Source organism: Hordeum vulgare, chromosome 2H, assembly GCF_904849725.1.
Source record: "Hordeum vulgare subsp. vulgare chromosome 2H, MorexV3_pseudomolecules_assembly, whole genome shotgun sequence".
Taxonomy (NCBI): Eukaryota; Viridiplantae; Streptophyta; class Magnoliopsida; order Poales; family Poaceae; genus Hordeum; species Hordeum vulgare.
Window position 1 is genome coordinate 109,192,320 of NC_058519.1, and position 16,503 is coordinate 109,208,822.

The window sequence follows — 16,503 nt, forward strand, 5'->3', positions numbered from 1 at the left end:
GGTACTTAACTATATCATTACAGACTATTTTGTTTTAGACAAATTCTGTTTTTTCTCGGATAGTTTGCTTGTTTTGATGATGTTATGGATTATATCGGGGGGTATAAGTCATAGAAAAGTTAGAATACAGTAACTTATGCAATAATTAAATATGAATCAATTTATAATAGCACCAAAATTATTTTATATGTTTATTATACTAATGCATCTCACGAAGTTTCTGTTGAGTTTTGTATGGTGAAGTTTTCAAGTTTTGGGTGTTATCGCGATAGACGAAGGAATAAGGATAGGCAAGAGCCTAATATTGGGGATGCCCAAGGCACCCCAAGGTAATATTCTAAGAATACTCAAGCATATAATCTTGGGGATTCCCCATAAGGCATCCCCTCTTTTGTCTCAATCCATTGGTATGTCACTTGGAGCTACATTTTTATTCATCACATGACATCAATTTCGCTTGGAGTGTCGTTTGCTTTAGTTTGCTTGTTGGTTTTAGTTTTCCACAATCATAATTATCTGAATACACCCACTTGAAAAATACACACGATCACCATGATTTATTAAAATACTCTTTGTGCTTCACTTATATCTTTTGAGCTTAGCACTTGCTCTAGTACTTCACTTATATCTTATAGAGCACAGTGGCATATAGATTTTATAGAAATAATTGCAATCTCATTCGTCAATTATATTTGTTTGAGAGTTAATAAATAGAAAAGTTAATTTACATGGGTTATAAGACTAGTTCAAAAATAATAGGTATTCAATGAGTGCATAATCAAAACCACATGTAGCACATAAAAGAGAAATCATGGTTAATGATATTAATGTGGTAATATGAAAAATCATGAGTGCATGATCATTGGTTAATATAGATATCGTGAATTAGAGGTGTTAACTTTCTGTTCATCCAAATATTATTATGGCATGGTGATGATGTGTGAGCATACTTATTCCTCGTTGAAATCCTAGTGTTGTTTAAGTCGGGGGTGCGCCATGGTTAACTCCTACCAACCTCCTCCCTAAGGGCATGTGAGTAGTGCCTTGTTTTGAGAGAGATAATAAATCTTGCAAGAAGTGTGTGAGTTCTTCATGACTAATGTGAATCCATGGATATACTCACTCTCACCTCCACATATTTGCTAGCCTCTTCGGTATCGTGCATTGCCAATTCTCACCTCAAGGATCGGTGCAACTTTCGCCGGTGCATCCAAACCCCATGAAATGATACGGTATGTTGCACATAAGCCTCATGATATATTACTCAAAACAGCCATCATACCTACCTATCAGGGCATGTCCATAGCCATTCTGAGATATATTTCCATGCAACTCCCACCGTCACTTCATATGACTTATACTTCCACTGTCATATTGCTTCGCATGATCATATAAGTTGACATAGTATTTGTGGCAAAGCCACCATTCATCATCATTATACATGTTATGCTTGATCATTGCACATCCCGATACATTGCGAGAGGCATTCATATAGAGTCATATCATCCTATCAGTTTTTCATATCAAGTTGTAAATAAATAAAAGTGTGATGATCATCATTATTTAGGCACTGTCTCAGTGAGGAAAGAATGATGGAGATAATGATTCCCCCACAAGTCAGGAAGAGATTCTAGAAAAAAAATAAAGAGAAAAATAAAAAATATGAAAAAGAAGAAAAAGAAAGAAAGAAAGAAAAAATAGAAAATTGAGAAAAAGAGAAAAATGAAAAAATTGAGAGAAAAGAGAGAAGGGACAGTGCTACTACCTCTTATTCCACACTTGCGCTCAAAGTGGCACCATGTTCTTCATATAGAGAGTCTCTTGTTTTGTCACTTCCATATGCTAGTGGGAATTTTCCATTATATAACTTGGCTTGTATATTCCGTTGATGGGCTTCCTCAAATGCCTGAGGTCTTCATGTGCAAGCAAGTTAGATGCACACCCACTTAGGTTCAGTCGAGCTTTCGCACACTTATAGCTCTAGTGCATCCGTGGCATGGAAATCCCTACTCCTCGCAGTGATATCTATTGATGGGCATCTCCATAGCCCGTTGATACGCCTAGTTGATGCGGTACTTTCTTCTCCACTTTCACCCCTTTGAAACCTACCACCATATTCTATTCCACCCTTATGTTATATCCAGGGTTTATGCTCATATATTGCCCAAGTAACTAAAAGCTAAAGCACGTTAAAAAGTACGATCCAATTGCCTGACCTGACACCATGGTGCTTAACATTTGTATACATACTACACTTGTATAACCATCTCTTCACCGAACTAGTGTAGCTATACAATTTTCTATTGTACTAGGTGTGTTGGGGCGACAATAGATTTCTTGTATTTGATTACAGGGTTGTTTGAGAGAGACCATATATGTCACCAACATATCTATAATTTTTATTAGTTTCATGCTATTATATTATCATTCTAGGATACTTTTTGAGAGTTTATTTACCAATTAATATTATTTTGAGAACCAACCTATTGACCCAATGCCAAGTGCTAGTTGTTGTTTTCTACGTGTTTTTGGTTTTCCTTGTTTACAATACCAAATGAAGTACAATTGCCACGAAAAGTTTTGGTGATTTTTCTGGACCAAAAGAAGACCTGGAAGCTTCGGGAGGAGGCTAGAATCCTCATGAGGGAAGCGCAAGCTAATAGGGTGCGGCAAGGGCCTAGGGCACGCCCTGTTGCCTCATGCTCCCCTCGGCTACCTCCTCGCGTAGCTCTTCTTCCTATAAATTCACATATATCCCAACAACCCTAGAGATCCACCCGAAACACTTTTTCTACTGCCACAAGTCTTTGTTCCGCCGTGTGAAAATCTGGAGCCCTGTACCGGTGCCTTGACAGAGGGGGGATTGATCACAGAGGGCCTCTACGTCATCCTTGTTGCTCCCATGGTGATGTGTGAGTAGTTCACCATAGACCTATGGGTGCGTAGTTATTATAACTTCTCATGCCATGCTTAAATAGCTAGGACTGGATAATGATTTATCTTATGTGTCAACATGCATTAAAATTCTTGTCTTAGATTTGTCTACATATGAATGTATGTAGTCACGTTTTGGTATTTAAATACATCCATTTCCAGACAAACCTAAGACAAGAATTTTGGGACGGAGGGAGTAGTTGATTCGAAACCAATGCAACCTTCATGATATTTAAATTTAGAGTATTTATATCCTACTCATGCTAATTTTGAATGTTAATTATTCGCAATGCATGTTTACGAACGTTTTCTCTCTCTAGTTGGTCGCTTCTCAACCTATTGCTAACCTTCACCTGTACTGAGCGGGAATGTTGCTTGTGCATCCAAACTCCATAAACCCAAGTTATGCCAAATGAGTCCACCATACTGATACGTCTCCAATGTATCTATAATTTTTGATTGTTCCATGCTGATATATTGTCATTCTAGGATACCTTTTGGGTATTTATTTACCAAATTATATTAATTTTGAGCACTAACCTATTAACCAAGTGACCAGTGCTAGTTGTTGTTTTCTGCATGTTTTTCACTTTTCGGGCTTCGAATACCAAACAAAGTCCAACTAACCTGAAACTTTATGGAGATTTTTTCTGGACCAAAATAAGACCAGTGATTATCGGAAGAAGGTTAGGGGCCACCCAAGGGCACCACAAGCCAACACGGTACGACCAGGGGGGTGCGCCCTGATGGCTTGTGGGCCCCTCAAGGCTCTCCCAACTCCGTTCTCTAGCTTGTAATTTCTCATATATCCTAAAAACCCTAAAGGCAGTCCTGAAACACTCTTTACATTGCCGCAAGTCTCTGTTCCGGCGGGAGGCCATCTCGAGTTCCGTTCCGGCACCTCGCGGGAGGGGGATCAATCATGGAGGACCTCTTCATGAACCTTGTTGCCCTCATGATGATGTGTGAGTAGTTCACCACACACCTACGGGTCCATGGCTAGTACCTATATGGCAATCTCTCTCTATGTCGATCTTCAATACAATTATCATCACATATTTTCTTTGATCCATATGATGTAATCCTTTTGTGCGGTGCGTTTGTTGGGATCCGATGAATTGTGGGTTTATGTTCAGATTATTCATGATAAATATTTGAGTCTTCTCTGAATACTAATATGATTCTTATGTGCATGATTATGATAGCTTTGTAATTCTCTCCGGTCTACTGAAATAGTTTGGCCAACTAGATTGATATTGCTTCGGTGAGAGAGGTGTGTAGTAGTAGGTTCAACCTCGTGAATTTCTATATCCCAGTGACACAAGGGGACAAGATGCGTCTTTTTATGCTGCTACTAAGGATAAACAATGGGGTTTATTCATATTGTTTGAGTTTACTTTGTCTACATCAAGTTATTGTTCTCCATGCATTACTCTGTTTTACTTAATACTCTAGATGCATGCTCGATAGCGATCGATGAGTGGATTAATAGTAATAGGTGCAGGTAGATGTTGGCCTATTTGTTTATGGATGTGATGCATATATACACATGATCATTGCTGTTAAGATCACATAAATATCTGCTTTTCTATCAATTCGGCAACAGTAATTTGTTTACCCACCGTATGCTATTTTCATGAGAGATGCCATCGGGGAAAACTATGGCCCCCGATACTATTTGTTGGGGAACGTCGCATGGGAAACGAAAATTTTCCTACGCGCACGAAGACCTATCATGGTGATGTCCATCTACGAGAGGGGATGTGTGATCTACGTACCCTTCTAGACCGTACAGCAGAAGCGTTAGTGAACGCGGTTGATGTAGTGGAACGTCCTCATGTCCATCGATCCGCCCCGCGAACCGTCCCGCGATCAGTCCCACGATCTAGTGCCGAACGGACGGCACCTCCGCGTTCAGCACACGTACAGCTCGACGATGATCTCGGCCTTCTTGATCCAGCAAGAGAGACGGAGAGGTAGAAGAGTTCTCCGGCAGCGTGACGGCGCTCCGGAGGTTGGTGGTGATCTTATCTCAGCAGGGCTCCGCCCGAGCTCCGCAGAAACGCGATCTAGAGGAAAAACCATGGAGGTATGTGGTCGGGCTGCCATGGAAAAATTGTCTCAAATCAGCCCTAAAACCTCCGTATATATAGGGGGAAGAGGGGGAGCCTTGCCTTGGGGTCCAAGGACCCCTAAGGGCTTCGGTCGAGCCAAGGGGGGCAGCCCTCCCCTTCCAAACCGAGTCTAACTAGGTTTGGAAGGAGGAGTCCTTCCCCCTTTTCCCACATCCTCTTTTTTTTCCTTTTCTCTTTGATTTTCTTCCTATCGCGCATAGGGCCTTCTTGGGATGTCCCACCATCCCACTAAGGGCTGGTGTGCCACCCCCAAGGCCTATGGGCTTCCCTGGGGTGGGTTGCCCCCCCCCCCCCCCGGTGAACTCCCGGAACCCATTCGTCATTCCCGGTACATTCCCGGTAATCCTATATATCAATCTTCGTTTCCGGACCATTCCAGAAACCCTCGTGACGTTCGTGATCTCATCCGGGACTCCGAACAACATTCGGTAACCAACCATATAACTCAAATACGCATAAAATAACGTCGAACCTTAAGTGTGCAGACCCTGCGGGTTCGAGAACTATGTAGACATGACCCGAGAGACTCCTCGGTCAATATGCAATAGCGGGACCTGGATGCCCATATTGGATCCTACATATTCTACGAAGATCTTATCATTTGAACCTCAGTGCCAAGGATTCATATAATCCTGTATGTCATTCCCTTTGTCCTTCGGTATGTTACTTGCCCGAGATTCGATCGTCAGTATCCGTATACCTATTTCAATCTCGTTTACCGGCAAGTCTCTTTACTCATTCCGTAATACAAGATCCCGCAACTTACATTAAGTCACATTGCTTGCAAGGCTTGTGTGTGATGTTGTATTACCGAGTGGGCCCCGAGATACCTCTCCGTCACACGGAGTGACAAATCCCAGCCTCGATCCATACTAACTCAACGAACACCTTCGGAGATACCTGTAGAGCATCTTTATAGTCACCCAGTTACGTTGCGACGTTTGATACAAACAAAGTATTCCTCCGGTGTCAATGAGTTATATGATCTCATGGTCATAGGAACAAATACTTGACACGCAGAAAACAGTAGCAACTAAATGACACGATCAACATGCTACGTCTATTAGTTTGGGTCTAGTCCATCACGTGATTCTCCTAATGACGTGATCCAGTTATCAAGCAACAACACCTTGTTCATAATCAGAAGACACTGACTATCTTTGATCAACTGACTAGCCAACTAGAGGCTTGCTAGGGACAGTGTTTTGTCTATGTATCCACACATGTATTTAAGTCTTCATTCAATACAATTATAGCATGGATAATAAACGATTATCTTGATACAGGAATTATAATAATAACTATATTTATTATTGCCTCTAGGGCATAATTCCAACATTCTCCCACTTGCACTAGAGTCAATAATCTAGCCCTCACATCATCATGCGAATTACATTGTAATAAATCTAACACCCATACAGTTCTGGTGTTGATCATGCTTTGCCCGTAGAAGAGGTTTAGTCAGCGGGTCTGCTACATTCAGATCCGTGTGCACTTTGCATATATTCACGTCCTCCCCTTCGACGTAGTCGCGGATGAGGTTGAAGCGTCGCTTGATGTGTCTGGACTTCTTGTGAAACCGTGGTTCCTTTGCTAGGGCAATGGCACCCGTGTTGTCACAAAACAAGGTTATTGGATTCAGTGCGCTTGGCACCACTCCAAGATCCGTCATGAACTGCTTCATCCAGACACCCTCCTTAGCCGCCTCCGAGGTAGCCATGTACTCCGCTTCACATGTAGAATCTGCTACGACGCTTTGCTTGGAACTGCACCAGCTTACCGCACCCCCATTAAGAATAAATACGTATCCGGTATGTGACTTAGAGTCGTCCGGATCTGTGTCGAAGCTTGCATCGACGTAACCTTTTATGGCGAGCTCTTCGTCACCTCCATACACGAGAAACATCTCCTTAGTCCTTTTCAGTTACTTCAGGATATTCTTGACCGCCGTCCAGTGATCCACTCCTGGATTACTCTGGAACCTACCTGTCATACTTATGGCCAGGCTAACATCCGGTCTAGTGCACAGCATTGCATACATGATAGAACCTATGGCTGAAGCATAGGGGACGGTGCTCATATGCTCTCTATCCTCATCAGTTGCTGGGCACTGAGTCTTACTCAATCTCGTACCTTGTAAAACTGGCAAGAACCCTTTCTTGGACCGTTCCATTTTGAACCTCTTCAAAACTTTATCAAGGTATGTGCTTTGTGAAAGTCCTATCAGGCGTTTTGATCTATCCCTGTAGATCTTAATGCCTAGAATGTAAGCAGCTTCTCCTAGGTCCTTCATAGAGAAACTTTTATTCAAGTAATCCTTTATGCTCTCCAAAAACTCTACGTTGTTTCCAATCAGCAATATGTCATCCACATATAATATTAGAAACGCCACAGAGCTCCCACTCACTTTCTTGTAAATACAAGATTCTCCAACCACTTGTATAAACCCAAATGCTTTGATCACCTCATCAAAGCGTTTGTTCTAACTCCGAGATGCTTGCACCAGTCCATAAATGGATCGCTGGAGCTTGCACACCTTGTTAGCATTCTTAGGATCGACAAAACCTTCGGGTTGCATCATATACAACTCTTCCTTAAGGAAACCGTTAAGGAACGCCGTTTTGACATCCATCTGCCAGATTTCATAATCGAAAAATGCAGCCATTGCTAACATGATTCTGACGGACTTAAGCATCGCTACGGGTGAGAATGTCTCATCGTAGTCAACTCCTTGAACTTGTGAAAAACCATTTGCCACAAGTCGAGCTTTATAAACGGTCACATTGCCGTCAGCGTCCGTCTTCCTCTTAAAGATCCATTTGTTCTGAATAGCCTTACGGCCCTCAGGTAATATTTCCAAAGTCCACACTTTGTTCTCATACATGGATCCTATCTCGGACTTCATGGCTTCTAGCCATTTGTTGGAATCTAGGCGCACCATTGCTTCTTCATAATATGCAGGTTCATTGTTGTCTAACAACATGATTGACAAGACGGGATTACCGTACCACTCTGGAGCAGCACGTGGTCTCGTCGACCTGCGTGGTTCGATAGAAACTTGAACCGGAGTTTCATGATCATCATCATTAACTTCCTCCTCAACCGGCGTCGCAACGACAGAGGTTTCCCCTTGCCCTGCACCACCATCCAGAGGGATGAGAGATTCGACAACCTCATCAAGTTCTATCTTCCTCCCACTCAGTTCTCTCGAGAGAAACTCCTTCTCGAGAAAAGCTCCGTTTTTAGCAACAAACACTTTGCCCTCGGATTTGAGATAGAAGGTGTACCCAACTGTCTCTTTTGGGTAACCTATGAAGATGCACCTTTCCGCTTTGGGTTCCAGCTTTTCAGGCTGAAGCTTTTTGACATAAGCATCACATCCCCAAACTTTAAGAAACGACAACTTTGGCCTTTTGCCATACCACAGTTCGTATGGTGTCATCTCAACGGATTTTGATGGTGCCCTATTTAAAGTGAATGCAGTTGTTTCTAATGCATAACCCCAAAACGATAACGGCAAATCGGTAAGAGACATCATAGATCGCACCATCTCTAATAAAGTACGATTACGACGTTCGGACACACCATTACGCTGTGGTGTTCCAGGCGGTGTCAAATGTGAAACAATTCCACATTGTCTTAAGTGAGCACCAAACTCGAAACTCAGATATTCACCCCCACGATCAGACCGTAGGAACTTGATCTTCTTGTTACGATGATTTTCAACTTCACTCCGAAATTGCTTGAACTTTTCAAATGTTTCAGACTTGTGCTTCATTAAGTAGACATAACCATATCTATTCAAATCGTCAGTGAAGGTGAGAAAATAACGATATCCGCCGCGTGCCCCTACGCTCATCGGACCACACACATCGGTATGTATGATTTCCAACAAGTCACTTGCACGCTCCATTGTTCCGGAGAACGGAGCTTTAGTCATCTTGCCCATGAGGCATGGTTCGCACGTGTCAAGTGAATCAAAGTCAAGTGACTCCAAAAGTCCATCGGCATGGAGTTTCTTCATGCGCTTTACACCAATATGACCTAAGCGGCAGTGCCACAAAAATATGGCGCTATCATTGCTAAGTCTAACTCTTTTGGTCTCAATGTTATGTATGTGTGTATCGCTATCAAGATTCAATATGAACAATCCTCTCACATTGGGTGCATGACCATAAAAGATGTTACTCATAGAAATAGAACAACCATTATTCTCTGACTTAAAAGAGTAACCGTCTCGCAATAAACAAGATCCAGATATAATGTTCATGCTCAACGCAGGCACTAAATAACAATGATTCAAGTTCATAACTAATCCTGATGGTAACTGAAGTGAAACTGTGCCGACGGCGATTGCATCAACCTTGGAACCATTTCCTACGCGCATCGTCACTTCATCTTTCGCCAGCCTTCGTCTATTCCGTAGTTCCTGTTTCGAGTTGCAAATATGAGCAACAGAACCGGTATCGAATACCCAGGCACTACTACGAGAGCCGGTTAAGTACACATCAATAACATGTATATCAAATATACCTGATTTTTCTTTGGCCGCCTTCTTATCAGCCAGATATTTGGGGCAATTGCGCTTCCAGTGACCCATACCCTTGCAATAGTAACACTCTGTTTCAGGCTTAGGTCCAGCTTTGGGTTTCTTCGTCGGATTGGCAACAGGCTTGCCGCTCTTCTTTGATTTACCCTTCTTGCCTTTGTCGTTTCTCTTGAAACTAGTGGTCTTATTCACCATCAACACTTGATGTTCTTTACGGAGTTCAGACTCTACGACTTTCAGCATCGCAAACAACTCGCCGGGTGACTTGTTCATCCCTTGCATGTTGTAGTTCAACACAAAGCCTTTATAGCTTGGCGGCAGTGATTGAAGGATTCTGTCAGTGATAGCCTCTTGCGGGAGTTCAATCCCCAGCTCAGCTAGACGGTTTGAGTACCCAGACATTTTGAGCAGATGTTCACTGACAGACGAGTTCTCCTCCATCTTGCAAGCATAGAATTTATCGGAGGTCTCATACCTCTCGATCCGGGCATTCTTCTGAAAGATAAACTTCAACTCCTGGAACATCTCAAATGCTCCATGACGCTCAAAGCGACGTTGAAGTCCCGGTTCTAAGCCATACAAGACTGCACATTGAACTACTAAGTAGTCCTCCTTACGTGCTAACCAAGCGTTCTTAACATCCTGATCAGCCGTAGCGGGTGGTTCATCTCCTAGCGCAGCATTAAGGACATAATCCTTCTTCCCAGCTTGTAAGATTAGCTTAAGATTACGAGCCCAGTCTACAAAGTTGCTTCCATCATCTTTCAACTTAGCTTTCTCTAGGAACGTATTAAAATTCAGGGTGACTGTCCCGTGAGCCATGATCTACAACACAAATATATTCAAAGTGGACTTAGACTATGTTCAAGATAATTAGAGTTTAACTTAATCAAATTACTCGCTAAACTCCCACTCAAAAAGTACATCTCTCTAGTCATTTGAGTGGTTCATGATCCACTTACACTAGCTCAAGTCCGATCATCACGTGAGTTGAGCATAGTTTCAGTGGTAAGCATCCCCATGCTAATCATATCATCTATATGATTCATGATCGACCTTTCGGTCTCATGTGTTCCGAGGCCATGTCTGCACATGCTAGGCTTGTCAAGCTTAACCCGAGTGTTCCGCATGCGCAACTGTTTTGCACCCGTTGTATGTGAACGTTGAGTCTATCACACCCGATCATCACGTGGTGTCTCGAAACGACGAATTGTAGCAACAGTGCACAGTCGGGGAGAACACAATTTCGTCTTGAAATTTTAGTGAGAGATCACCTCATAATGCTACCATCGTTCTAGGCAAAATAAGGTGCATAAAAGGATTAACATCACATGCAATTCATAAGTGACATGATATGGCCATCATCACGTGCTCCTTGATCTCCATCACCAAGCACCGGCACGATCTTCTTGTCACCGGTGCCACACCATGATCTCCATCAACGTGTCGCCATCGGGGTTGTCGTGCTACTCATGCTATTACTACTAAAGCTACATCCTAGCAAAATAGTAAATGCATCTGCAAGCACAAACGTTAGTATAAAGACAACCCTATGGCTCCTGCCGGTTGCCGTACCATCGACGTGCAAGTCGATATTATCTATTACAACATGATCATCTCATACATCCAATATATCACATCACATCGTTGGCCATATCACATCACAAGCATACCCTGCAAAAACAAGTTAGACGTCCTCTAATTTTGTTGTTGCATGTTTTACGTGGTGACCATGGGTATCTAGTAGGATCGCATCTTACTTACGCAAACACCACAACGGAGATATATGAGTTGCTATTTAACCTCATCCAAGGACCTCCTCGGTCAAATCCGATTCAACTAAAGTTGGAGAAACTGACACCCACCAGTCATCTTTGAGCAACGAAGTTACTCGTAGCGATGAAACCAGTCTCTCGTAAGCATACGAGTAATGTCGGTCCGAGCCGATTTGATCCAAAAATACCGCGGAATCAAGAAAAGACTAAGGAGGGCAGAAAAACGCACATCACCGCCCACAAAAACTTTTGTGTTCCACTCGAGAAGACATCTACGCATGAACCTCGCTCTGATACCACTGTTGGGGAACGTCGCATGGGAAACAAAAAATTTCCTACGCGCACGAAGACCTATCATGGTGATGTCCATCTACGAGAGGGGATGTGTGATCTATGTACCCTTGTAGACCGTACAGCAGAAGCGTTAGTGAACGCGGTTGATGTAGTGGAACGTCCTCACGTCCCTCGATCCGCCCCGCAAACCGCCCCGCGATCAGTCCCACGATCTAGTGCCGAACGGACGGCACCTCCGCGTTCAGCACAAGTACAGCTCGACGATGATCTCGGCCTTCTTGATCCAGCAAGAGAGACGGAGAGGTAGAAGAGTTCTCCGGCAGCGTGACGGCGCTCCGGAGGTTGGTGGTGATCTTATCTCAGCAGGGCTCCGCCCGAGCTCCGCAGAAACGCGATCTAGAGGAAAAACCGTGGAGGTATGTGGTCGGGCTGCCGTGGAAAAGTCGTCTCAAATCAGCCCTAAAACGTCCGTATATATAGGGGGAAGAGGGGGAGCCTTGCCTTGGGGTCCAAGGACCCCTAAGGGCTTCGGCCGAGCCAAGGGGGGCAGCCCTCCCCTTCCAAACCGAGTCCAACTAGGTTTGGAAGGAGGAGCCCTTCCCCCTTTTCCCACCTCCTCTTTTTTTTCTTTTCTCTTTGATTTTCTTCCTATGGCGCATAGGGCCTTCTTGGGCTGTCCCACCAGCCCACTAAGGGCTGGTGTGCCACCCCCAAGGCCTATGGGCTTCCCCGGGGTGGGTTCCCCCCCCCCCCGGTGAACTCCCGGAACCCATTCGTCACTCCCGGTAACTCCGAAAACCTTCCGGTAATCAAATGAGGTCATCCTATATATCAATCTTCGTTTACGGACCATTCCGGAAACCCTCGTGACGTCCGTGATCTCATCCGGGACTCCGAACAACATTCGGTAACCAACCATATAACTCAAATACGCATAAAACAACGTCGAACCTTAAGTGTGCAGACCCTGCGGGTTCGAGAACTATGTAGACATGACCCAAGAGACTCCTCGGTCAATATCCAATAGCGGGACCTGGATGCCCATATTGGATCCTACATATTCTACGAAGATCTTATCGTTTGAACCTCAGTGCCAAGGATTCATATAATCCCGTATGTCATTCCCTTTGTCCTTCGGTATGTTACTTGCCCGAGATTCGATCGTCAGTATCCGTATACCTATTTCAATCTCGTTTACCGGCAAGTCTCTTTACTCGTTCCGTAATACAAGATCCCGCAACTTACATTAAGTCACATTGCTTGCAAGGCTTGTGTGTGATGTTGTATTACCGAGTGGGCCCCGAGATACCTCTCCGTCACACGGAGTGACAAATCCCAGTCTCGATCCATACTAACTCAACGAACACCTTCGGAGATACCTGTAGAGCATCTTTATAGTCACCCAGTTACGTTGCGACGTTTGATACACACAAAATATTCCTCCGGTGTCAGTGAGTTATATGATCTCATGGTCATAGGAACAAATACTTGACACGCAGAAAACAGTAGCAACTAAATGACACGATCAACATGCTACGTCTATTAGTTTGGGTCTAGTCCATCACATGATTCTCCTAATGACGTGATCCAGTTATCAAGCAACAACACCTTGTTCATAATCAGAAGACACTGACTATCTTTGATCAACTGACTAGCCAACTAGAGGCTTGCTAGGGACAGTGTTTTGTCTATGTATCCACACATGTATTTAAGTCTTCATTCAATACAATTATAGCATGGATAATAAATGATTATCTTGATACAGGAATTATAATAATAACTATATTTATTATTGCCTCTAGGGCATAATTCCAACACTATTCACCATATATTTACAAAACCTTCAATACCTTGCTGCATTTACTTGTTTTCATTTTATTTTGCAATTTAAAATTATCTAAAATTATCTACATATCTCACTTGCTCGCAAATAACGAGACCTAGGGGATTGACAACCCACTTGCCTGCATTGGGTGCAAGTTGTTTGATCTTTTGTGTGCAGCAATTGAAGATGGTTGTTGTTGATATTCCTATTGGTTTGATAAACCTTGGTTTCATAAATGGGGGAAATACTTACCCACATTGTGCTGCAATAACCCGTTCCTCTTCATGTAAAACCCAACGGAGATCACAACTATTAGGAAGGATTTCTGGTGCCGTTGCCGGAGAATATCATCACCAACTACCAAGTAACTTCACAAAAAATTCATTCACTTGTTCCTCTTTTTATTTGCTAGTATTTTTAGTTTGTATGATAAAAAATATACCAAAAAATTTATCTTTGCTTGTCACTAGTTTACTTCTTTGCTTGCTTTACTCTCTAGTTTACTTATCGTGTGTCGTCATTTTCTCACGACATATGCCATGGGGTGGCTAATCGTACGTGGTTAGGACCGAAAGGACGTCCTCTGGCTCTGTAAACGGGATCGGGAATCAGCGGTGCGAGACACACGAAGTACCCAGGTTCGGGGCCCTCTGTGGGAGGTAACACCCCTAGTCCTGCTTGAGTTGGTTGATGATCCATCTGGAGACACCATATGCTCCTAGAGCTATATGCTGGAGGAAGAAGAAGGAGTTGTGGTATCTTTTTCCCTCGTATGTGTGTGTGAGTGTGTGATTGGCCGACCCCTCCATGGGGGAGTGCCACGGGGTTTTATAGGCCAACCTCCTGGCTTACAATCGAAATAGAAGGTACTGGGTGGGACCTAACTGGCAGCCTCCCGAGCCGGCCAGGGGTCCCATCAGCTCGAGAAGTCTTGTCGCAGGTGGGGACCCGCCGGCTGTTGGGTCCTGCCTGGCGCTGGGGCCCGTCGACCGGGCGCCGCCATTGGTGTGTGCTTGGTAGGCAGTGGTGTGCGCCGTGTTATGCGCGCCGCCTTGCGTAGACGGCTTCGGTCATTATACGGCCGGTTGCATTGTTGCCCACGCTGGGGAAGGTAATGGAGTGGACAGTGGCATGCTCGTCACTGTGTCGTCTCGGCTGGTCACAGTCGGTGATGATCAGTGGCACGTCCCCTCCACTGTAGACTCGCTCGATCTGGTTAGTAGTACCTGCAGCACTGTAGCCGTACCTTTAGTGATGATGCCCATAATGTAGTTCGTCAGGGCGATGTGACTCGGGCTGACCCACCGGCTAGCGGTGCGCAGTCGAGCCGGACAGGCACAGCCGGCCTTCGAGGAGTCGGCCGCCCTGCGAATGTTTTTCAAAGGGTGCTCGAGGACTCCTTGCGTTTGGCCTACCCTGGGGTTTTCCGCCCATTAGTAGTACCCAAAGCAGGTGAGGCCTGCCGGCCCAGAGCGGCGGACCTTGCCGGCTTAATTTTCATTTCTTGTGCAGCGCACGGTTGCACCCAGATTGCCAATACATCGAAGCCGGCCTGGGCCATAGCCGGCTGGCGCGCGAGCTGCCTCGAGCTCTCCGGTGTGCACGGGGAGGGTGCCACATGTGGCGCCCCGCAGGCCGAGGCCTGACAGGCCACGCGCATGACAAGACTGGGCCACGGATCTTCTGTGGATTCGGGGGCGTAGGTTGGCGCTCCTGAGGCGCAATTATGTCTCCCGCACGGTGCGTAGGTAGTTGGGGATGTGCGCCCACTACCCTGCATGGGGTTTTAATGGGCACGGGGAGAGGCCGAGGGAGCTATTTGCTCTCCCGCTTTTGCCCCTGTCTTCTCCAACGCCTCCCCTCCCTGCCTGAGAGATAGAGACGCCAGTAGCGGTCCTGTCGCCGTCGTTCGCCCGACATGCCTCGCCGATCCCTCCTTCGCCTTCGGCCTCGCATGTCGAATCGCCACCGGAGATGTCGTCGACCCACGGAGCTTGGGAGGGCAGCGACATCATCGGGGAGCACAGCAAGGTCCTCCACCACTGCCGCAAGCAGTCGTCGGCTGATCTCATCGCCGCGCTCATCCCGAGCCCGGAGAACTCTTGGGCCCCGCAGGAAGTCGAGGTGGTGGTGTTTGCCGAGCATTTCGCTCGAGGACTCGGGCTGCTGGCGAGGAGTTTCTTCTCCGGCTTCCTCAGGCATTTCGGTCTGCAGTCGCATCACCTTGCCCCCAACATTGTCGTGAAGCTGGCCGCATTCGTCACCCTCTGCAAGGGCTTCTTGGGTATCGAGCCGCACCTGGACGTGTGGTGACGGCTTTTCTTCTTCATCCAATCGTCGATGAAGGACCCGGCCACCGTCGGGATTCGAATGACTTCTTGCAGGGCGGCGCTCGTGCACCACCGCTCCAGTTTTTCACAGCCCCCCTGCAAGATTCAGTGAAGAACTGGCAGAGAGGGTTCTGCTACGTGAAGAACCTCAACCCAGCGCGCGACCACGTCAACATGCCCGCCTTATTTGATGCGCTGCTAGTTGAGAAGCTAAACTCGAAGGCAGAGCTGTTGCGTGCGGCTGAGGAAGTGGATGCGCTCTGCAACCGGCTAGAGCATATGTTCGGTGTGGAGGGCCTCACGGTGGTGGATCTGCTGGCCACCATGGTGCCGCACAGCCGCTGTAGTACAGGTTGCACCTCATCTGCCAGTTGAGTGACCGGCACGACCCGTGCCGGCTCTCGATGAAAGAGTTGCGGGCGCATCGGGTGGCCCAACGGGAGAACCTCATCGCCACCAATCCGATGGACGAGGACGATTGGAGCTGGGGCAAGATTCCCTACGATCGAGACCCTGTGGCTCCCATAGTAAGTGACGTGTCGGCTCCCCTTTTCCTTGGTGCTTTTGTTGTGCTTCATGGATGATGTCGGATGCTGAATGCCAAGGGAGTTGTTTCCTCGGCTTCAGGCCTACGACCCGCCGGCTGCCGACTTGCCGGAGT